This window comes from Dendrobates tinctorius, unplaced genomic scaffold (genome assembly GCF_039654945.1).
Source record: "Dendrobates tinctorius isolate UK_male_01 unplaced genomic scaffold, ASM3965494v1 ptg000046l, whole genome shotgun sequence".
NCBI lineage: Eukaryota > Metazoa > Chordata > Amphibia > Anura > Dendrobatidae > Dendrobates > Dendrobates tinctorius.
The window spans coordinates 64,047,549-64,072,944 of NW_027361714.1; the positions used below are offsets into that span (position 1 = coordinate 64,047,549).

Sequence of the window (25,396 nt, forward strand, 5' to 3'; positions counted from 1 at the left end):
TGTGCCATAACATACTCCTCCGATACGTCAACATACCTCCTTGTACTTTGTCCTCACTGGCTGCCATGGGTATTTAAACTATGACTCCCCCTGCCCAGACAAAGAAACAGAGCGAAACGGCAGAGTATCCACATGTATACAGCTAAAAGGTATAAAGTGCTCCATCATTTTTCACTCTGACACATGCCTACTTAAATAGCAGTGCTGCGACACCTATGTAGATAGCATACATATACTTATTGGTTTATGTGGTTATTTCATTGATTCGTTCAGGCATTCGCATACAGCAGCCATTATAATCATATTTGTATCCACCTTGTGTCCTTATGAACACTTATACAGCTATATGAAAAATACTCCAAAGAAACATCCTTATGACATTATTAGTAAAATACATAAATGGTGCCTCGTTAGATCTATTAACATGGAGACGATTCTCAAAGATATGAGAGAAAAGAGAGCCTAGAATCCAAATCCATTACAACCGTATAATATTTTTATTTACCAAAATGACACACATTGGAGATACAGGAAAATTACAAAACCAATAAAATGGGCAATCACATGAAACCCGATACTAGAAAAATAAGCGGACAGCCTGTGATGGGCATGTACAACCAAAGGACAGATACCACAGGTTTACAATATTGTCACAATGACAGTAAAAAAATGGCATGGAGAATAGTCACTGGACCAGCCACAAAGCAGTTAATTAATCTATTATGCAGGAGTCACTGTCAAAAAAACAGCCCCAGAGCAGTGTTATGTATTATACAGTAAATGGAGATATCAGTGCCAATGACTGGTAAATTGAGTATACGTCACCCAATGTGTCCTAAGACTGAATGAGTGGGAAACTCAATCATACGCCATGTCAGTGTGTCATAAATCATGCAGTAAACGTCAAAGATGAGCTCAAAATGAGCTGGTTAAACATACCCATCATGTCCCGGTGTATAAAGGCGTCAGCTTATGTGCCCCTACGCGCGTTTCGCGGTATAGGAGACCGCTTCCTCTGGGGGCGTGGCTATGACTGTGAACGTCCCAAGTTAAATGCCTGGCTGGGAATAGTCATCTGACCATTGCGGACCAATCCATGGGGAGCCTGCGGCACATGCGCAGTATCAGTGGAGCTGTCTTCCGGTAGGTTGACGTCATCATGTGACGATCAACAACAAACCGCTGCCTAGGTAACAGCTAAAATCAGCGTTGTGTTGTTCCTAATAGCCAGACGCCACGAGTGAGCGGCCGGCGCTAGACCGCTACACAAGCAGCGCCTGTTCCATCTGATGTACGTCTGTATGACGCACAGCATATGCGAGGCACCCCATGGAAAGGCCACAAAAGCATCAGACAACCTGGTTAGATAAGGAAAGAATAAAGTGGGAAAATGAAAGGGTGGAAAGTGTTGTGTAAGAAAAAGGTTGGAAAAGAAAGGGGAAAGAGGAGAGGGGGGGGGGGGAAAGAGGTGGAATAAAGAAAATGGAATAGGAAAAAATTCCAATATACTGTGCGTGTATAATGTATAGGTGGCTACTGTATAAGGGGGGGGGGGGGGGGGGAAGAAAAAAAAAAAAAAAAAAAAGGTTGAAAACAGCAGACAAAGTGCAACCGCAAATGTATATTCATCCATTTGCATCAGATCCTCTGTTTTCGCATCTTCTGCCGATAACATGTCGGCCATAAAGTCATATGCTGCTTGCAGATTGCATGATGGTTTCACCATATGGGTCCCATATTACGTGCCACTTGCGTCACAGTGAGATTCTCCATTCCAGAGCGTCAAGGCGGAAAAAATGCCCAATCTAAAGCCAGACAGATAACAAATTTAAAAAAAAAAAAAAAAGAGAAGAAGATTAAGTACGGAGTCCGGAAAAACCACGTACTCTAAAAACATCAAATAATTAAAAAAACGGGAGAGGAGGAGAGATACCAATTTAGGGATGGCAGGCAGAAATAAATCAATATGTGTGAATCATAAAAAAGGCGCAAAACTGAGCGATTCGTTTAGCCCATGTGGTGTCATGGTCCCAAGTACCGTGATCCATCTGCATTCCTTCTGTGCGAGGAGGCGTTTAATGTCGCCGCCTCTGATACCACTATTTATATGCTGAATGCCTCTCACCGAAAAGGATTTAGGATCACTATTATGCATTAGTTTGTAATGTTTGGGTATGGTTTTTAGCTGTGTAAGATCCATTATCGTCTTTGATGCAAGGATGTCGCGGACATGTTCGCGAACACGTAATTTTAGTTGGCGACTAGTGAGACCTACATACACTTTAGGACACCCACACGTAGCATAATAGATAACCTGAGCGGTGTTACAGGTTATATGTTGTCTGATTGAATAAGTTCTAGTCCCATCAACAGATTCAAATGATGATGTCCGTACGACATTCTTGCATGCGACACAATTACCACAAGGGTAGCATCCCAAAGGGGGGCCACGAGAGTCAAAAGGGTTCCTGATGTATGGGACGTAATGTGAACGTACCAACATATCCCCCAAATTGGGGCTTCTGCGGTATGTCATAAGTGGATACTCAGAGACTATATTCGTCAATGAGGACTCCGTCTTCAATATGTTCCAGTGTTTTGTGAGTATGTCCCTCATTTGGTTCCATCCCCCATTAAAGGTTGAGATGAACCTGACATTGCCCTGCTCTTGTTTTTTCTTTCTGATATTTGATTGTAAGAGAGCAGACCGGTTTGTTTTTCTTGCCCTGTCAAAACCCCTCTTGACACAGCGTCGACTATAACCCCGTTTGAGAAAACGGTCTCTCAGATCTGCAGCTTGATCCATGAAGGCCTCCTCTGAGGAGCAGATACGCCTAATCCGCAGGAATTGGCCAACTGGGATGGCTCTAATAGTTGCCCATGGGTGGCAGGATCCAGCATGGAGAAGTGAGTTAACTGAGGTGGGCTTCCTATATACATCCGTCTGCAAGTTAGATGCACGGTCCACCCGTATCTTGATGTCAAGGAAATCCACCTCAGAGTCACTACAAGTATAAGTTAATTTAATGTTATAATCATTACTATTAAGACTCTCCATGAATTCTTTAAGCTGTTGATATGAGCCCTGCCACACCATGAGCAAATCGTCAATGTAACGCAGCCAGCACTGCACATGTTCAGCGGCCTGCCCCCCCTCCCCCGCAAAGACCCCCCCGCTCCCAGTATCCCAGGAAGAGGCCAGCAAAGGAGGGGGCACAGGCCGCGCCCATGGCAGTGCCGCACTGCTGCAAATAAAACACGTCCCTGAAAACAAAAAAATTGTGTGTCAGGACGTATTCAAGTAACTCCAAAACTAGATCACATGTAGGTCCATCCCAGTTACTGCTCCTCAGAAAAAACCTGCAGGCATCAATACCGTCTTGATGTCTAATGCAGGTGTATAACGATTCAATGTCCGCAGTGACGAGGAACATGTCTGATTCCAAGGACATCCCATCGATCCGTGCCAGGACGTCCGTCGTATCTCGCACATAGGAGGGCAGTGCCTCCACAAGTGGTTTTAGGTAATAATCTATAAATTGACATATGGGTTCGCACAACCCCCCTATGCCTGACACGATGGGACGTCCCGGCGGATCGAGGGGGTCCTTGTGGACTTTGGGCACAAAATATATGGTGGGGATCCTAGGATATTTAGTCAAAAGGCCCTCAAAAATCTGTTTAGGGATGATTCCCTGTTCGAGGGCCCTAAAGGGCCCTAAAGAGGATCTCCTCCAAAATGTTCGAAAAAGCTGTTAGAGGGCTATGATCCAACTTACGATACGTCACCTTATTTCGAAGCTGTCTCTTAGCCTCCCTTTCGTACATTTCCTGAGGCCAGACCACTATGTTCCCTCCCTTGTCCGCAGGTTTTATAACCACGTCCGAGAAAGATTTCAGTTCATCAACGGCCATGCGTTGTTGTGCCGTAAGATTATCAGGATGACGTCTTGTAGAGATTTTACCGAAATCCTCAATAACCAATCTTGTAAAGATCTCTACTGCTGGACATAAAGACAAGGGAGGGAACCTAGTGGATTTAGGACGTATATTTTGGGGAAACATACCTGTAGAGTTGGACTCTTGTTCTCTCAATAGCTCCTCCAATGTGGAAAGGGCCTCCTCCTCCAACTGAGTATCGGTAAGTGGGTCCTGTTTCTTGTTGTTATGGAATTTTTTAAGAATTAATTTGCGGGAAAATAAATTCAAATCTTTTACAGCTGTAAACAAATCAAAGGGGTTGGTGGGGGAAAAAGTTAAACCCTTAGATAGTACTTCAATTTGAATTGGAGTCAACATATGATTAGACAGGTTAATTACCTGAAGTGTATGGCTTTTGGATTTATCATTTTTCTTAGATGGAATAGATTTAGTTTTATTAACTTGTACTTCTCGATTGGAGCCTAAACGCCTTTCCATAGATTTAAAATTGGATCTGATCGATCCTTCACTGGAGGCATATGAAGTAACGGAGAATGATCTCCCCCGTTTAGGATTCCTTGATGATTTGAATCTGCGGTTCCATCTATACACTGTTTCAGATTGGTAATCGCCCATATCCCTCGAGAATTTTTTGGTTTTTATCTCGCAGATTTCTTTCTCCCATTTGGTAAAATCAAGATCCAACTCACGATTAAATGAAACCAATTCGTCACTAGACATTTCTTTTTTGATTGAGTTTTGTAGCTCCTCAATCTCTTGGTCAAGATCAGCTATGGTTTTTTCATTCAGTTGGATAAGGAGTTCCATGAACCCCTTTGAACATCCACTGGCCAAATCCTCCCATTTCCGTTTGACCTCTGGGTCGTCAATAGGAAAGGAGGGAAACACTTGAACTCTAAGTCCTCTTGGAATGAGGCCCTTTTCAACATATTTCTGAAGGAATGCACGATTCCACCAAGTCTTGGTACGCCGATTTAAAAGTGATCTGACTTTTCTGCCTGCCTCCCTGAGGTCTCTGCTACTCGTAGCCACAATAGTACCGGGTTTATCATTAAAAACCTCATCGATTTGATTTAACCAAGCCTGTTCTCGTGCCTTATAATCCATATGAGGCTTATACAGCTATTTCTGCTCATTATTAACTGTTTCTAAGCCTTGCATCTTAGGCTAAAAATAGGCAGCTTCAGACGAATTTATTAAGGCATTTTATTAATACAGTCTTATAGCACTTTGGGGATATTTAATTCTGTCTCTTTCCTTTGAATAATCTATGTGTCTAATTGTGGCGCCCCTGAGGCTCGGTCGCCACAGAGGTACTGCACCTTCTCCTAAGGTGTGGTGCCCCACCATCCAGGTAAGGTGGGAACTCCTGACCACACTCCAACACTCACACCCCACACAATAGAGTAGTTCAGCAAAACCACATTGCGGCTCCTTGCTTAGAGAGAGGCAGAGCACCTTTGGTGGTTCCCTGCTCGGAACACTAAACGTGCTGGGAGGTGGGTGGAGTTGATGATACATAAAAGAGTGGGAAGGTTTAGGATTACAGGTCAGTCTGACAGGAGGTCAGTGAGTAAGGAAGCCACTCGGAGAGGAGTGGGGATCCCTTGAAGAGGGATGGAGGAAGGAGTGCTGCAGCAGGCCTGAGTGACCTGGGTCTGCTGGCACGGGAAAGGAAAGAAGGAGAAAGACGTTGAACTGAAACCTGAGCTTCCATAAGAAAGAAAGACAAGTATGGAATGTAGGAGAAAAGGGAACACAGAGGACGTGGGTTAGGAGAGAACCCTGCCTAGAAGTTCTAAGCGCAAGGTCGGGGCCCGGTTCCCGAGGTTGTATGGACACTAATGGTTCTGCAGCAGACATCGGTGGAGTAGTGGGCTGTAAATGCACTACTCCCATCTAAGACTTGGGGGCACAACAGCAACATGGATAGAGAGCCGGAACTCAGGAGTAAGGAGTCCCCGAAGCAGGCTACAGCTGTCTGCCGTACAAGTTCTTGGGAACATCCGATAGGAGGAACTCCAGTGTAACTCAGTACTAGGAGATCTTCACACTTTAAGGCGCTATAGAGGAGACGTTCAGAAAAGGAACATAAGTTGGCGGAGTGTGGGAAGGGAGCGTCCTATCTTGCCTGGAGGTTGACTGAGTCCCTGACCCGGAGGACATTGCACAGAAGCGGGCACTACAGAGTGAGTAAAGCTTTGGAACTACATGCCCTGGTGTCCTCCATTCCTTCCTGCATCCGCCTGCTTGGCACTGCTGCATCTCTTGCGCCGGTCACTACACCAACTAAGTGTCACTTCACCTATTCTGCCCTGGGACAACGGCCCTGCCTGTGGAGGACTATAACATCACTGCTGCACCACACCATCCATCCCAGAGAATCTGTCTGCGGCGTTGGCCTAACATCCCACTTGCCGAACACCACAGGTGGCGTCACGAACTATTCCATTAACTACATTCCACCATAAGCATTTCCTGCCATTACTTGGGTGCCCAGGGCCATGGACCAGGTCACCGCTGCTGTGACACTTCCCGCTGACACCGGCCTGGTACCGAGTACCCCACGGCCATGGGAGGGCAACCCAACTTGGCACCACGAACAGGATTACGAGACCCGATTCCATCGGGTTCTGTGTGCCTTGGATTTAAAACTTTTGAGAATGTGCCAAAGATCCAATTTAATAGACTGTGAAAATGAACATTAAAAATGGCCGTTGGCGTGGAGAAGAAGGGCGTGACGAGATGGGAGGTCCTAGGAAAAGACCGCGAAAAGTCTTGGGCCTCCCCAGCCTGAATTACTATGTGACAGCAACATGGCCCACCCCCGAGGGGTTCGCATACTGGCTTGGTATGGAGGTGCTGGAAGACGCCGCCCCAAAAAGGAGGGGCAGAAGCCAGTGGCGGGAAAGTGGCCGAGGCAGGAAGAAGATTGCCAGAACGCCATTTTGGAGAGAGACGGGAGGAGGCCTGCAGAGCGCGGGGAAGCCGATCTCCCCAGCACCATGGCTGAAGGCTCCAACCCCGTATCGGAGATGAACCGCCGGCAGCTGGAGGACGAAATTGCCCAGCTGACCCAAAGTTTGCAACTGAGGCAGGAGGCCTTGTGGAGGCTGAACTGGCAGCGCGCCCAGGAGGGGCCTACACCTGAGGTGACCGCCGCTGCTGCGCCAGAGCTTCCCCAGGTACATTCTGTGGAGCCTGCCGCCACCATCGCACTGCCGACAGCATCCAAAGCCCCTTTGCTGCCGCCATGGGAAGAATTATATGAGGCCCCGGGAGCTGAAGTGGAGGAAGAGAAGCTCCCGTCTGGACCTGACGTGGCTGCGCAGGTCCCTACAGAGGCCCCCGCGGACCCGAGGCCACCACCCGCTGCCACCGGCCTGCTTCCACCGGCACCAGAGCAGAGACCACACCGCCCGGAGGCTCCAGGTATGTCTGATGCCCCGATGCCTGGGAAGGCCCGCCCTGGGGCGTACCGCGGTCGCAGCGGCTGGCCAGGTCGTGCTAGATCTGGTCTGGAACCGGGAAACCAGTCCCCGGGGGGAAACACCGGAGCCCCTGAAGGTGGCGCCGCAGTGCCAAACCAGCCTGGATCGGTCCCGGGAGGAACGGGAGGATGATGAGAACTGGGCTAGTTGTCAAGCTACCATCCGGCAACTGGCAGCTGAACACCGGGAGAAGGCGCAGCGCCAGTTAGCAGTACTAGGCCCAGATTTGGACCGGAAGGAGCGGACCTGTGCCGGTCATTATGGTCCCAAAGATGCAGCAGGTTGGGGCCATGTTATGAATGCGAACCATGAGAGGGGGTTCGGCTTCAACCATGACCCTAGCCGGATCTCTGATCTGTTCTTTAATCGGAGAGATGTAGAGCCACACTTGAGGAAGGGGCATCCTGCCAGGAACCTGAGCCCGGGAGATCACGTGACATTCACCAGACATGAAGGATTGAGAGGCTGGTACGCGATGAACATCAGGCGAGTCCCGGCGGATCTCATCAAGACCTACAGGCAGAATCCACCTACTTCCCCCATGTGCCAAGGTGCGCCAAAGGTACAGAAAACCACAAGCTTTATCCCACAGGAGGAAGAGTACCTGAGGACTGCCCATGCGTATCTCACATCTGGTAGCAGTTCACAATCAGCAGCTTCCAGAACCCCAGGAGGGAACAACAACCATTAATCTCGTTACCCAGGAGGGTATTTGCAACGTTGTGCTTTAAAGATATTTTTGTTTGTGCATCATGTTTTTCCAGTGTTGCCCTGTTTTGTTGGCAGCCTTTCCATTGAACTGCAGAGATCATGAACGCTGAATGGTCCAGAACTGTAACTGTAAATAGTTGCACTTCTTTAGGTGCCCTCTCTTGGTTTTACATAGGACACTTTGCGAAGATATGGTCTACCTCATCAAAGGACACTGCAAGAGATCCCGGCTGGGAGCAGTGTTCAGCACTTACAAGAATTATTGAAAAGTTTTAATGTGAAGTATTTGACAATGATGTGTCTTATGAGAGTAAATGGCTTTTATATAGAATGTTTTAATAAAGAGATGAGAGATTTGGATAGAGAATAATAAAGAATTGAAAATGTCACTACGGTTGCCACTCAGAGTTAAGAGAGAGTAGAAAATGTGCACTAAAGATGAAAGGAAATGTGCTGCTGAAGAATAATGGAGTGATAGTGAGTAACAGACAATAGCACTTTGAATTAAGTATTGTATAGAAAATTGCACTTTTGACTTAGGATTTTAGATAGTTAATTAAGAATTGTTTCATAGAATCATAGAATCGTAGAGTTGGAAGGGACCTCCTGGGCCATTTGGTCCAACCCCCTGCTCAAACAGGATTTGCTAAATCATCCCAGTCAGATGTCTGTCCAGCCTGTGTTTGAAGACTTCCATTGAAGGAGAACTCACCACTTCTCGTGGCAGCCTGGTCCACTCATTGATCACTCTAACTGTCGAAAAGTTTTTTCTAATATCTAATCTGTGTCTCCTCCCATTCAGTTTCATCCCATTGCTTCTAGTCTTTCCTTGTGCAAATGAGAATAAAGATGATCCTTCTACAATGTGACAGCCCTTTAGATATTTGTAGACAGCTATTAAGTCTCCTCTCAGTCTTCTCTTCTGCAAGCTAAACATTCCCAAATCCTGCAACCTTTCCTCATAAGACAGGGTTTGCAGACCGGTCACCATTCTGGTCGCTCTTTTCTGAACTTGCTCCAGTTTGTTGAGGAGGAGCACCTGCAGCAGCGGTCGCCATTATGCCGCTGTCCATGCCCTACATACCGGGAGCAGCTTGGCTACCCCTGTACTCAGGTGAGTCACACACCCTGAGTGAATTTAAAGAGAGACTGTGCAGTTTGTTCAAAGTATACCCTCTCTCTGAAAGCCAGAAAGTGAATATCCTGATTGGACAGCTAACGGGTGCAGCGCAGAGAGTAGTGAAAGCCTGGCAGGACAATGATAAAGAGACTGTTGCAAAAATCCTTGCCAAGCTGAGAAGTACCTTTGACACCCGCACTGCAGCTAAAATCAAGATGAGGTTCTTTGGCTGTAAACAGAAGGCGCAGGACAGTATCAGGGACTATGCCCTCAACCAGCAGGAGGCGCTGCGAGCAGTTAAGCAAGTTGATCCTGACAGCATAAAGGAAGAAGATAAACTGTTGAAGGAGCAGTTCATTGAAGGACTCCTGTCCAGTACCCACAGAGGACCTTTGCGTATCGTAGGCCTGCAAAACCCTGATCTGGGTTTTGCTGAATTTAAGGACAGGGCTATTCGGGTACTGCAGGAATCCACTGACCGCCGTCCAGCGACCCAGAGGCGTCCAGCGATCACCTACCACCAGGAAGCCACGTCTTTCCCTTCCATCCCTGTGGAGGCTGATGCCCAGACTCTGGATAAAGATCCAACTGAGGAGCTGCGTCTTCAGGTCCAGGAGTTGACCAAAGGAATGGCTGCACTTACCAAAACCGTGCAGTCCCTGCAGGTGTCTTCCAAGGAAAAGGTCCAGCTTGCTTCCAGTCCAGAGGATGTCCCATGGCTCCGGAGGAGGAGAAACCCACCACTTTGAGGAAGGAACAACGATCGCTATGACTAGGACGGACGTCCCATCTGTCGCCGCTGTTACAAGGCAGGTCATCTTGCAAGGTACTGTCCTTTAAACGAGCAACCCCTGGGGCAGAGGGCCAACCCCCAGGAGTAGGATCCCTAGGCCCAAGGAACTGGCGAGCCAAGTATGTTGGAGGGAGACCGATCCTTCCTGTGGTAATTGACGGTATCCCCATGAACGCTTTGCTGGACACTGGCTCCCAGGTGACCACTATGCCGTATATTTTGTATAAGAGATATTGGGCTGATTCTGAACTCACCCGTGGCCCAACTTATGAGCTAACAGTAGTTGCCAGTAACGGTCAGACTTTGCCGCAGATTGGATGTAAAGAGGTTACTGTTAAAGTGGGTCGGTTATAACTGAAATCTCAGGGCCTGATAGTTGTTGATATTGATCAACGTGAATGTAATCCCATGATGACTCTTGGTACCAATGTAATTGAAAACTGTCTGTCCGAGGTTATTGTCTTGTTACAACAGGTGGCTGAGACTGCTGGTTCAGGAGAACAACGAGTCCTGCAGAAGGAGATCCGAGCCCTGCTGCAAAGACAGCAGGTAGAACTCTCTGGCGGAGAAATTGGCAGTGTCAGAGTGAGTGATCCCTTCCCCATTGCAATACCCGCTGTTATGAATGAGTCACCGTAGGAGGCAAAAACAGAAATACTAGCTAAGTCCAGAAAACCAGAGAAGTTGGCAGCTATCAGATTGCAGACCCCTGAACCTATCAACAACAACTAGCAGTAGCCGTGGGGGGTTCCTACGGTGCCCTAGACCCCTCGATCACAGCCGGAGAACTAAATAGCCTAAAGACAGAAAGGGAAATCTAAACTGCCCCAGAGCAGACCCCAAAGCAATAGGGAGCCCCCAACATATAATGACGGTGAAGCAAGATGAAAAAACACTCACACAGATAGAAAGATAGGCGGAGCAAATGATGGGGCCCAAGCTAACTAAATAGGACAGGATAGAAAAGCTGCTGTCTGCAATCCGCCAAAACCCTATCAAAACAAGAGCCAACAGACTGATAGGGAAAAAAGCCCTGAAGACGCTAGGCTTCAAAAAGACTATATCAGTACTCAGGTATTTTCTGAAGACAGAGCAAAAAGGAATTCAGCTCACCCCAGCAGGGAATGGCAGAAATCCAGAAAAACAAGGCAAAACAAAACCAAAACACAAATGCAAAAAGCAGAGCAGAAAACTTAGCTTTTGAGGAGCAGGAATCAGACTGGTCTCTTAGAATCCCTCTGAGAAATCACAAGCAAGGCAGAAGGGTGTCGGCTGCCTTATATCCAGTCAGCAATTCCAGTCACCCAGTCATCATCATCCTGCTCAGGTGCTTGGTAATCAGCCTCACTACCTTCCTTCACCAGAAGAGGGAGTTCATCAGACCTCAATGGTGAAGGGGAAAATGAACTCACAACACCCCCGTTAAACACAGCACATCCGCGGGCTGCAAGGCAAACAAAGTTGACAATACAGGAACATGCAAAATTTTTGTAATGCTGAATAAACATTTTCTATACTAAACTTCCCAATGTGGGAGGCACGGTTTCTTGAACGTTGCAAACAGTTTTTAACTAGCTATCTAAATTCAAAATTACGCTACCTAATTTAAATTGCTATGGAAGCAACTCAATATCAATTCACATTTTTCTAGCAACACATCTCTGTTCTGTTACTTTACACATTCTCTTACTTTCTTCCTTACATGACAACCGCTGGTGTCTGGTTCATCACCTGTAACTTCAATTCTTTATTCACATTCAAGGCATTTGTACTTCAAAATTTCTTTAGTATACTGTTTACTAAATTTTGACATTTGTAAAACATTCACTATATTCCTTTCTCAACTATACCCTATAAAATCTGTCATTAAGCATTATCAATAAGCGCAAATAATAGACACGGGTCCGGCCAACATGTCTGGAAATGTCCTTATGCTGAGGTAATTCTTCCTTCAAGAAAAAAAGTCCTGTGTAAAACCAAGAAAGAGCACCTAAAGAGGTGCAAACTATGTACAAATTGCAGTTCTGGATCATTCAGCGTTCATGATCTCCACAGTTCAAGTGTGAAGGCTGCCAATACAACTGGGCAACAACTGGAAAAGCAAAACTAAACCATGATGGTCAAAAAAAAAAACAGGAAGCAAAAGACACAATGGTGCAAATAGCCTCCTGGGTAATGAGAGTTATTTTAAGGAAGTATCTTGACTAGTTGTTGTCCCCTCCTGGGGTTTCTGGACTGGAACTGCTTCCAGGGGAAATACTTTGGGTGGCTTCGTCTTGTTGCTGGATGCTTGCCATAGGGCATGGTGGTGGCAGCTGGTGTGATTACCGCCTAGGGTCTTGGAGCTGTGGTAAAGGGAACCCATGATGCATATCAATGCCCATCAGCTGTTCATCATTGGTGGGTGGTTCCGCTGCTCTGGTACGAGGCCTGATATCTGGGGAAGCCGCACCCTGTTGGTGCTGGTATGCGGCTTCGCAGGGGCTTTGCAGCCAAGGGATCCCGATGTCACTATCCCAAAGCGACCTAGACTCCTCCAAGCCCTGAAGATGCCGGATCGTGTGCACCTGTTCCAGCCGTACCCTTCTCAGTAGGGACCTCTTCCACCTCCCCTTCTCCGACAGCCTAGTGCCCCCAGCTGATTCTTCCAACTGCCCTATTTCGAGTTCCCGCAAGCCAGCCTCTGACAACGTGAATTCGGGGGGCAACCCATTAGGAGGGCCGAGGTATAAACCTGGTGCCTCCCGGCGGTGCAGTCTCTGCTCCGGTGCAGGCGTAGTGGCGGTGGACGCCGTTCTGTGGGATGCCGGGGACGGCGGTGGAGCTAATGGCGGCTCCGGGTCTGCAGGGGTCTCTGGAGGGACCTGCGCGGCCGCGTCAGGTCCGGACGGGAGCTTCTCTTCCTCCGCTTTGGCTCCCAGGGCCTCAGACAACTCCTCCGGTGGTACCGGCAGAGAAGGGACAATGGATGCTGCCGGTGGTATGGCAGCGGTCGCAGGCGCCGAAGAGTCTGCCTGGTAAGGTTCCGGTGCAGCAACGACGGGTACTGGTGGTGCGGGTACCGCAGGTGTAGGCCCTTCCTGGGTGCGCTGCAGCTTTAAAGTCCATAGTGCTTCCTGCCTCAGTTACAGGGGGCACGTCAGCTGGGCTATTTCGTCCTCCAGCTGCTGGCGGTTCATCTCAGGCACTTGGTTGGAGCCTTCAGCCATGGCACCAGGGAGATTCAGCATAACCTCCTCGCGCTCCGCAGGCCTCTTCCCGTCTCTTTCCAAGATGGTGTTCTGGCGTTCTTCTTCCTGCCTCGGCCACTTTCCCGCCACTGGCTTCTGCCCCTCCTTCTGGGGGCGGCGTCTTCTTCAAACTCCTCCATACCAAGCCAGTATACGAACCCCTCGGGGGTGGGCCATGTTGCCGTTGCATAGTAATTCAGGCAGGGGAGGCCCAGGACAGTTCGCGGTCTTTTCTTAGGACCTCCCATGTTATCACGCCCTTCTTCACCGCGCCAGCGGCCATTTTTATTGTTAATTTTACAGTCTATTAAATTGGGTCTTTTGCACATCTTCAAAAACTTTAAATCTTAGGCACACAGAACCCGATGGCATCGGGTCTCGTCATCCTGTTCATGACGCCAAGTTGGGTCGCCCTCCCAGGGCTGTGGGGTACTCGGTACTGGGCCGGTGCCAGCGGGATGTGTCACAGCAGCGGTGACCCGGTCCGTGGCCCTGGGCGCCCAATGCAAAAAGGGGAGATCATAAATGATGGAATGTAATTGAATAGTTCGTGACGCCACCAGTGGTGTTCGGCAAGTGAGATGTTGAGCCGACGCTGCATGCAGATCCTCTGGGGCTGGTGGTGTGTTGCAGCCAAGATGATTAAGCTCCCCACAGGTGGAGCTGTAACCCCAGGGCAGTGTAGATGTAGGGGAAGAGGAGAGGCACAAGCGGTGTAGAAGCTGATACCCAGATGTAGCGGTGCTTGGCGCGTTGGCGCAAGAATGAATGGAGGACACCCGGGCTTGTAGTTCCAAAGCTTTACTTACAGTCTGTAGTATACACAGGTGCCTACCTCCGTGCAGTGTCCTCCGGGTCAGGGACTCAATCAACCTCCAGGCCAGATGGAATGCTCCCTTCCAACACTCCGCCAACATGTGCCTTTCTGAACGTCTCCTCTTATAGCGCCTTTAAGTGTGAAGTACTCCTAGTACTGAGTTACACTGAAGTGCCTCCTGACAGATGTTCCCAAGAACTCTACTTGTACGGCAGACAGCTGTAGCCTGCTTCAGGGACTCCTTATTCCTGAGTCCCGGCTCACTATCAATGTTGCTGTTGTGCCCCCAAGTCTTAGATGGGATTAGTGCATTTACAGCCTACTACTCCATCGGTGTCTGATGCAGAACCATTAGTGTCCATACAACCTCGGGGACCCGGCCTTGCGCTTAGAACTTCTAGGCAGGGTTCTCTTCTAACCCACGTCCTCTGTTCCCCTTTACTCCTTCGTTCCGTACTAGTCTATTCTTCTTATGGAAGATCAGGTTTCGGTTCAATGTCTTCCTCCTTCTTTCCTTTCCTGTGCCAGCAGACCCAGGTCACTGAGATCTGCTGCAGCACCTCTTTCCTCCTTCCCTCTCCCAGGGATCTTCACTCCTCACTCTCCAATTGACTAACTGACCTCAAATCCTAAACCCTCCCGCTCTTTTATGTATTCTAACTGTCAGGAACACCGCACTGTACTTGCTCACTGTACTTAGCATCCTGCTTAGTGAGATGGAAAGACACTATACAGAATTACTCAGAGTCAGGCAAAACGGGGTTCATACACAGAGATAGCCGTAACGTACCAAGGATGAGACAGAGCGGATAGTCAGGGCCAAGTAGCAGTCAAAACCAAACAGACATAGAAGGTACCAAGCAGAATCCAAAGCAATATCCAGAGAACAGACCGAGTCATACACAGATTATCAAGCAACCAGAACACAGCAAAAACACACTCAGGGGTCACCACACTATACCAAGGGCAAGAGTATAACTGACAGGGATGGGAGCGTCCTGAGGCTATAAGAAGCCTCTCCCAGAACCAGGGAGAGGCCACAATCATAGCCCCAGGTGTGCAGGTAAGCCTGCACTGGGATCACAACCTTTAACCCCAGAAATGCCAGTCATCAGCACTGGTTCCAGACATTAACCCCACGTGTGTGAGTCAAACCCGCACTGAGATCATGACAGTACCCCCCTCTCAACGGGGGGGCCTCTGGACCCCCAGGCTTGCCCGGGTACTTAGCATGGAAATCCCGCACCAGGCGATCAGTATGCATCAACCAGGCCGATACCCAGGACCTGTCTTCCGGTCCATACCCCTTCCAATGAACCAGGTACTGTACCGACCGCCGTACCAACCGGGAATCTACGATATGACCAACCTCGTACTCCACCTGCCCCTAGACCAAAACAGGAGAAGCAGAAGACTCGGAGTCTCCCCGGACTGCTTCAAAAGGTTTCAGTAGAGATTTGTGGAAGACGTTGGGGATCTTGAAAGAGGGTGGAAGGCACAGCCTATACGCCACTGGATTGATTTTTTCCACAATCTTGTATGGGCCAATGAATTTGGGCCCCAACTTGGCTGAAGGAACCTTCAACTTAATGTTTCGAGTGGAGAGCCAAACCTTGTTTCCAACCTGAAACGTGGGCCCTAGTGTTCGTTTCCTGTCAGCGAAAAACCTATACCTGCCCTGAGACCTAGATATACTCCGCTGAACTTCTGCCCACGTATTCTGTAATCGCTCAACAGAGCCCTCAGCCCCGGGACACCCCAAGTCCAGACGAGAAAACTCACCAAAATGAGGACTGAACCCATAATTGATCAAAAAAGGAGTCATACCCGTGGATTGACTCACCCGACTATTGAAGGCAAATTCAGCCAACAGCAGTGCATCGCACCAGTCATTCTGTCTAGCAGAGGTTAGACACCTGAGGATCTGTTCCAGGGACTGGTTAGTGCGCTCCGTCTGACCATTGCTCTCAGGATGGTATGCAGATGAAAAGGACGGAGACATCCCTAATTTTTTGCAGAAAGCACGCCAAAACTTAGCCACAAACTGCACACCACGATCAGACACCACATTCAGGGGTACCCCATGCAACCGGATCACATGCTGCACAAAACAACCTGGACAACATCTCAGCTGACGGTAGTGTGGACAGGGGTACAAAATGAGCTTGCTTAGAAAACCTGTCCACCACTACCCATACCACTGTATTACCCTTAGATGGAGGGAGATTGGTAACAAAATCCATGGATAAGTGAGTCCATGGTCTTTCGGGCAATGCCAAGGGCATCAGCTCCCCTGCCGGCCGGCTATGAGAGCTTTTAGAACGAGTGCAGACCCCACAACCAGCAATGAATTTTTTTATGTCCGAACCAAGGGTAGGCCACCAAAAGATCCTAGCCCCCGCCAGACGTGTGGCTGAAATACCAGGGTGAGCACTCAGCTTGGATTCATGGAACTCCTGCAAGAGTTTCAGGCGAAGTTGCTCTGCGACAAACAACTTCCCCTCCGGCTTGGCCGCCGGGACCCGCGACTGGGCCCCCTGAATCTCCCATTCCAATTCAGATGAGACCTCTGCTATCACAACCCCAGGGTGAAGAATGGAGGACGGTGGCTCAGGGGGCGACACCGGCTGAAAACTGCGCAATAAGGCGTCAGCCTTGTCATTCTTAGACCCTGGACGAAATGTAATCGTAAACTGAAAACGGGAAAAAATAAGTGACCAACGGGCCTGTCTGGGCGTTAGTCTTTTAGCAGACTCAATGTATGACAAATTTTTGTGATCCGTGATCACCGTAACCGGGTGACTGGCCCCCTTCAAAAAGTACCTCCATTCTTCAAACGCCAATTTGACCGTAAGAAGCTCTCTATTGCCTACGTTGTAATTTCTTTCCGCAGCAGAGAACTTCTTGGAAAAGAAAGCACATGGCCTGAGGTTGTTTAGAGTGGCAGGCCCTTGGGACAACACCACCCCTACCCCCACCTCAGAGACGTCCTCTTCCACGACGAATGGTTTGGACAGATCTGGCTGTACTAACACAGCGCAGACATAAAGCTTCTTTTCAGGGTCACAAAGGCCTCTTTTGCGAGGGGGGACCAGTTTCTCACTTCCACACCTTTACAAGTAAGATCTGTGAGTGGTTTGACCACCTGTGAAAACCCCCGAATAAATTTGTGGTAATAATTGGCAAACCCCAAAAAGCGCTGAAGACCCTTAAGGTCTCGGGGTTGCACCCAATCTGCAATGGCCCGCACCTTCTTGGGCTCCATGCGAAAACCCTCACAGGACACAATTAATCCCATAAAAGACAATTCTTGAACAAAAAAACACAGATTTCTCCAATTTGGCATACAGATGATTTTCCCTCAGTCTTTCGAGAATGGTTCGTACATGATTCAGATGAGATTGACTGTCGTGTGAGTATATCAGAATATCGACTAAGTAAATGAAAACAAAACAACCAATGAGATCCGAGAATACCACGTTGATGAAATTCTGAAATATGGCTAGGGCATTGGTAAGACCAAACGGCATGACTAAATTTTCAAACAGTCCCTCGGTCGTGAGGAACGCTGTTTTCCATTCATCCCCCTCCCGGACCCTTATCAAATTATATGCCCCCCGAAGATCCAGTTTGGAGAACCATTTTGCCCCTGAAAGTTGGTTACACAAGTCGGGAATCAACGGAAGGGGGTACGTATTTCTTACAGTAATCTTGTTCAGCTCACGAAAATCGAGGCAGGGACGTAAACCACCATCTTTTTTCTTAACAAAAAAACCCTGCCGCCACAGGTGAGACTGAGGGACGCATGTGTCCTTTGCGAATACTCTCAGCAATGTAATCTTTCATGGCCAAGTGCTCAGGGCCAGATAAATTAGACAGACGGGCTTTAGGCAATTTAGCCCCCGGGACAAACTCGATAGCGCAGTCAAAGGGTCTATGTGGTGGCAACGTCTCGGCCTCGCTTTCAGAGAATACATTTTCGAATTCTTTCAGGTACTCCGAAATACCTTCCAGCTCGACAGATGACACAGATACAGATTTAACAGGTTCAACCAATAGTGCAGACTAGGGTGACCGGATCTCATATGGGGGGGAAAAAATGTCAGAATCTTGTTCGTCTGGACCCCACAAAACGATTCCCCTTTCCAGATATTGAGAGAGCCAAAATTTGAGCTTGATCAAACGACGTTAACCCGTGCCGCTCATCACTCAAAGTTTGAAAAAATCCAAATTGAGGTATTTTAAGATTTAGGTATTTTGCATAGTCTGTTAGACTATAAAGAATGTGACAACAACATTGCAGAAATAGCCCTGACCAAATTTTCGAACCATTTGTGGTATTTGAATGCAGAGTTGGTGGGATTATCGTTTTTTGATCCCACCATTACAGACAATAAAAAGTTGTTAATGGCTAATAAATTGCTCAGTAGCACAGATGAACCAACAGAGCATGCTAACCTGCATGAGTTGATAATTTTACATAGTTATCTAATCTATTCTAGCGCTTTTGTTGAAGTAGTTTTTGAAACGTCAGAATATAATGCTCGGCATTTGCTTACAACTTGCAGGACATATTGCTTTTGTTCTTCATCTTTTGTCAGAAGGTCGTTAAAGTCGGTTACTTCCTACCTCTTTTAATTTTTCTTTCCTAACTTTTGGATTTACAACCCTAGCGTGCTCTGATGGTTCATCTGTGCTACTGAGCAATTTATTAGCCATTAACAACTTTTCATTGTCTGTAATGGTGGGATCAAAAAACAATAATCCCACCAACTCTGCATTCAAATACCACAAATGGTTCAAAAATTTGGTCAGGGCTATTTCTGCAATGTTGTTGTCACATTCTTTATAGTCTAACAGACTATGCAAAATACCTAAATCTTAAAATACCTCAATTTGGATTTTTTCAAACTTTGAGCGACGAGCGGCATGGGTGAACGTCGTTTGATCGAGCTCAAATTTTGGCTATCTCAATATCTGGAAAGGGGAATCGTTTTGTGGGGTCCAGACGGACAAAATTCCGACATCGATTTTTTGCGGTCACCCTAGTGCAGACTTATCACATAACATCGAATCATTAAACCCCCACTGAACAATCTCCCCCGTTTTCCAGTTAATGACGGGGTTATGGCGTTGTAACCAGGGCATGCCCAACACCAATCCTGCTGGTAGATTGTCCAGAACCAAACAACTTAATTTTTCCACATGGGTAGTGCCCACATTGAGTGAAAACAAGTCAGACATAAAGAGAATTCCCTCTTTCGTGAGGGGGGAGGAGTCAATGGCCACCACTTTGATAGGAACCTTAAGTCTAACTGTCCCTATCTTACAGCGTGTGACCAATTGGGAGTCAATGAGATTGATGGATGATCCGCAGTCCACGAAAGCTGTAGAGGGAAAGCAACAATCGTCCACTAACAGTTCCACATGAAGCAACACCTTAGAAAACGAGGAAAAGGGTACCTGAGGGTCTGAGTAGTCTCCCCGCTGACTACCCAGACCTAGTCGTTTCCCGTCGACCGGGTTGAGGATGGACAATCAGGACACTCCCTTTTCCAATGTCCCGTTTTACCACAATAGAAGCATAACTGCTTTTCTCTCCGGCGTTGTCTCTCCTTTTCCTTCAGGGAGAGAGCCCCTACGTCCATAGGTACAGAAACAGTCTCTTTTCCACTAGAGAACAATGGAGTCTCCGCCTGCATCACCCCCCTGGCCCGCAGCCTGCGGTCCATCCGGACGGCCTGGGTCATGGCGTCCTCGAGAGAGTTAGGTGGGGGATGTAATACCAAGGCATCCTGTAATCGCTCGGACAAGCCTCTGCGAATGAGTCCTCGGAGTGCGGCATTGTCCCAAGAGACCTCTGCGGCTGAGCGGTGAAATTCTGTGCAAAACCACTCAGCCAAGTGTTTCCCCTGACAGACACTCATCACCATGTCCTCTGCCAATCGCACTCGGTCCGGCTCATCATATATGTGCCCAAGGGCCTCAAAAAACGCATTCACAGACACTCTCTCAGGGGCAGTGGGAGGAAGGGAGAAAGCCCAAGCTTGTGGGGACCCTCTTAACAGAGACATAATGACCCCTACCTTCTGACTTTCGTCCCCAGAGGAACGTGGCCTCAAACTAAAGAAGAGTTTGCACCCCTCCATGAAGACCCTGAACTCCTTTTTGTTCCCAGAAAAAAAATCAGGCAGTTTAACAGGTGGTTCTGGGGACACCAAAACAACATCACTCGCCCCCGCCCCCAGAGACCCAGCAGCTAAAGCCCCCCGCACTGTCTTAGAAACCTGCTGCTGAGAACGAGCCAGAGCTTGCTGCTCCAGAGATAAACCCAGAAACATCTGACTCTGATTTTTCATTTGCTCAGCAAGAGATTGTATGGGATCCATATTTCTCAGCAGAGAAAAAAAAACCCAAAAACTTAATGGTCAGTTACAATGTCAGGAACACCGCACTGTACTTGCTCACTGAGCCAGTGCACGTGTTCTGAGTGTCAGGATCCTGTCAGCGCCGGCATGCAGCCTCTGCTGAGCAGGGACACACCCGCACTGTAGGGGTACCGGAGTCAGGTACAGCCAGAAAGTACCGATGCACAGGACCTGTGGATGCTGAAGTTTAGCAAACAGACACAGGACCTACGGTCCTGTGACTGCAAGGGGGCGGGGCTTAGCGTCCTGCTTAGTGAGATGGAAAGACACTATACAGAATTACTCAGAGTCAGACAAAACGGGGTTCATACAGAGATAGCCGTAACATACCAAGGATGAGACAGAGCGGATAGTCAGGGCCAAGCAGCAGTCAAAACCAAACAGACTTAGAAGGTACCAAGCAGAATCCAAAGCAATATCCAGAGAACAGACCGAGTCATACACAGATTATTAAGCAACCAGATCACAGCAAAAACACACTCAGGGGTCACCACACTATGCCAAGGGCAAGAGTATAACTGACAGGGATGGGAGCGTCCTGAGGCTATAAGAAGCCTCTCCCAGAACCAGGGAGAGGCCACAATCATAGCCCCAGGTGTGCAGGTAAGCCTGCACCGGGATCACAACCTTTAACCCCAGAAATGCCAGTCATCAGCACTGGTTCCAGACATTAACCCCACGTGTGCGAGTCAAACCCGCACTGAGATCATGACACTAACTCCACCCGCCTCCCAGCACGTTTCGTGTTCCAAGCAGGGAGCCACCAAAGGTGCTCTGCTACACTCCAATCAGGGAGCCGCAATGTGGCTTTGCTGAACTACTGTGTTGTGTGGGATGCAGGTGTTGGAGCGTGGTCAGGAGCCTCCAACTTACCTGGATGGTGGGGCATCACACCTCAGGAGGAGGTGCAGTACCTTTGTGGTGACTGAGCCTCTTGGGCGCCACACATACACAATGAGTGGTGATACAGACAAGGCGTGCACTCTGTGGATATGAGGTAGGTGCAAGCTGAACCTGGAACTTAGTCCAGACAGTCATCCAGTGAAGAGAAAACAGCTGCACTCTGGGAAATTTTGATTTTCAATGCAAACATTTTTTTTTTTATTATTGAAGACACCACAGGGGAATAGTGCGTTGAGGTAACGTTTCGACCCTATGTCGGGTCTTTTTCAAACCTCACTAGAAGAGACACATACAAAGATAGACATTAGGATATATACAGTGATAATCACAAAAATGTACAAACTCTGTAGAGGTTTAAACAGATATACATATTTACACAATTACATATTTACACTATATACAAAATCATCATATACAGGATCGCTGTGTGCAAAATCATTATAGAACAAAATTGTACAAATCAATCAGTTAGCCCATAGGATGTTGGAGTTAGATCCAGTAAATATTGATTGAAGCAGCTGTGGAGCTGGGTTACGGTGAGGCCGGCATAATGGAGCAAATCACATAAATGCAACATAATCAGGCAGTGCAAGCATGGAGACTGACCGTAAAGCACAAGAGAAAAAGAAGCAATCACGGCAGTATGAATGTGCAGGAGGGGCTGAAAAAGGAGGAAACAAACAAGAGGTTTGGACCAGTATAGGACACTGCAGTAGGGAAAAGAAAGGGGTTAGGAGGGACAGAGGAGAGGCATACCTAAAGTGCCATATGTAGAAGTCCAGTCTGGCAGGGACCTGGCAGAGGTCCTAAGATGAGCTGAGGGGACAGGTAATGCAAGAGTTAACAGCATGAAAGCATTCTAAAGTAGCTCACAGTGCAGCATTGCCGCAGGACATACCTGGAAGCGTGGGGCAGCAAGCGCCGTCTGTGGTGTAGTGTGCAGGCACTGGTGGTTAGTGAGTTAAAGTAGCCTGGAGACCGGAAGTCAGTGGGAGTGTCTGAGGAGTGCTACTGTGTGGGAAACATCAGTGGTGTGTACTGAAGCGAGGCTTGTAGCGCTGTTGGTGGGGGCGCCTGCGCTGTGTGCTGAAGGTAGAAACTACAAGGAGAAGACAAGACATAAACAAAAGTGTGCCTGGCGTCTGCATAGTAGCGCTGGGGGAAGGGAGGGGGAGAGGAAGAGGAAGGAGTGTCAGGCTGAGCCATGGAGAAAGAGGGATGAGGAGAGAGGAGTGAAGGAGGGCATAACACAAGGAGGGAGAAGAGATAGGGAGATGGAGCAAAAGTAATAGAGGAGTGGGAGGAGAACATTAAAAGAAGGAATTAATGAATGAGGAAAAAAAGGATGAAATGGATCAAAGGGATTGACAAGGAAATAAAATAAAATAGAATGTAATAAATCTGAAAAAATGATAAATGAAAAACGGGAAATAAAAATGAAAAATTGCTGAAGAAATTGAAAGAATGAAAAGAAACAAAGAAAAAAATGAAAAATAAAAAATAATAAAGAAATAGAAAAAAATAAATATGAGACTTGGACGCAATCTAGGTTTTGGGGAAAAGATGTGCCCCGTGATATATCTGCCTCAATAGCTATAATCGGATGGGCCGCTAATCCCTGGTTTCAGTTTAATATAACGCGGCCTAAGGTACAAATGTGGTGGCAGGAGTATGTAGGTAAATGTACATTTGATATAAACAGAAAACAAATGAATAATGCTTGATGTGCCCATAAACCTATGTTGGGACTTTTGAATTCATACCAATTTATACAGACCCCTGGTCACATTTGTGTTCTCCCAGAAGGAGTATTCTTGGTTTGCGGATATCGTGCCTACAGGTGGGTGAGCCCAGACATAAGAGGAGTTTTCACTCTTGCCAAACTAACACAAGCCACTTTCATAGGTCCTCATAGTAAAACAGACACAGCAGCAGTTCCAATTCATACTTTGTATAGAAGGGCTGCAGACAATAAGCCCCGTCCAAATGGTAGGCCGCATCTATTAGAAATGGGGATAACAAATAAAACATTCAGTAGTATGCTAATATGCCCCTTCATAACGCAAATGTGAAATAAATTAGTGGAAGCTACCGACTACCTGAATGATCAGATTTTCCAGATTCTTGAAGTTCTTAATGAAACTAATACAATACAGAAACAATTAATCATAGTTACTAACCAACATACTATAGTACTAGATTAACTGACAGCAAAAGAAGGAGGAATGTGTCAAATAATTGGTCCCACCTGTTGCAACTACAGTGGGGAAAAAAAGCATTTAGTCAGTCAGCAATAGTGCAAGTTCCACCACTTAAAAAGATGAGAGGCGTCTGTAATTTACATCATAGGTAGACCTCAACTATGGGAGACAAACTGAGAAAAAAAAATCCAGAAAATCACATTGTCTGTTTTTTTTTCATTTTATTTGCATATTATGGTGGAAAATAAGTATTTGGTCAGAAACAAAATTTCATCTCAATACTTTGTGATATATCCTTTGTTGGCAATGACAGAGGTCAAACGTTTTCTGTAAGTCTTCACAAGGTTGCCACACACTGTTGTTGGTATGTTGGCCCATTCCTCCATGCAGATCTCCTCTAGAGCAGTGATGTTTTTGGCTTTTCGCTTGGCAACACGGACTTTCAACTCCCTCCAAAGGTTTTCTATAGGGTTGAGATCTGGAGACTGGCTAGGCCACTCCAGGACCTTGAAATGCTTCTTACGAAGCCACTCCTTCGTTGCCCTGGCGGTGTGCTTTGGATCATTGTCATGTTGAAAGACCCAGCCACGTTTCATCTTCAATGCCCTTGCTGATGGAAGGAGGTTTGCACTCAAAATCTCACGATACATGGCCCCATTCATTCTTTCATGTACCCGGATCAGTCGTCCTGGCCCCTTTGCAGAGAAACAGCCCCAAAGCATGATGTTTCCACCACCATGCTTTACAGTAGGTATGGTGTTTGATGGATGCAACTCAGTATTCTTTTTCCTCCAAACACGACAAGTTGTGTTTCTACCAAACAGTTCCAGTTTGGTTTCATCAGACCATAGGACATTCTCCCAAAACTCCTCTGGATCATCCAAATGCTCTCTAGCAAACTTCAGACGGGCCCGGACATGTACAGGCTTAAGCAGTGGGACACGTCTGGCACTGCAGGATCTGAGTCCATGGTGGCGTAGTGTGTTACTTATGGTAGGCCTTGTTACATTGGTCCCAGCTCTCTGCAGTTCATTCACTAGTTCCCCCCGCGTGGTTCTGGGATTTTTGCTCACCGTTCTTGTGATCATTCTGACCCCACGGGGTGGGATTTTGCGTGGAGCACCAGATCGAGGGAGATTGTCAGTGGTCTTGTATGTCTTCTATTTTCTAATTATTGCTCCCACAGTTGATTTCTTCACTCCAAGCTGGTTGGCTATTGCAGGTTCAGTCTTCCCAGCCTGGTGCAGGGCTACAATTTTGTTTCTGGTGTCCTTTGACAGCTCTTTGGTCTTCACCATAGTGGAGTTTGGAGTCAGACTGTTTGAGGGTGTGCACAGGTGTCTTTTTATACTGATAACAAGTTTAAACAGGTGCCATTACTACAGGTAATGAGTGGAGGAAAGAGGAGACTCTTAAAGAAGAAGTTACAGGTCTGTGAGAGCCAGAAATCTTGATTGCTTGTTTCTGACCAAATACTTATTTTCCACCATAATATGCAAATAAAATGAAAAAAAAACAGACAATGTGATTTTCTGGATTTTTTTTCTCAGTTTGTCTCCCATAGTTGAGGTCTACCTATGATGTAAATTACAGATGCCTCTCATCTTTTTAAGTGGTGGAACTTGCACTATTGCTGACTGACTAAATACTTTTTTTCCCCACTGTATATCGACCCTGCTGGCAATCTCTAGATCAGAGTCAGTATAGACAAAATAGGTGAACTTAGAGACCAATGGGTAAAACAACACAATGCAAACAGA

The 25,396-nt window shown here is 47.4% G+C and overlaps 1 long non-coding RNA gene across 1 annotated transcript; it reads right to left on the bottom strand.

Moving 5' to 3' along the window:
* Positions 1-474: 474 nt before the first annotated feature.
* On the bottom strand, positions 475-23,110 carry LOC141089502 (uncharacterized). Its single transcript, XR_012232309.1, has 4 exons — positions 22,334-23,110; positions 22,192-22,251; positions 21,406-21,711; positions 475-1,805 (listed from the first exon to the last, which is right to left on the bottom strand). It is a non-coding gene; the product is annotated as an uncharacterized lncRNA (long non-coding RNA).
* Positions 23,111-25,396: the final 2,286 nt, after the last annotated feature.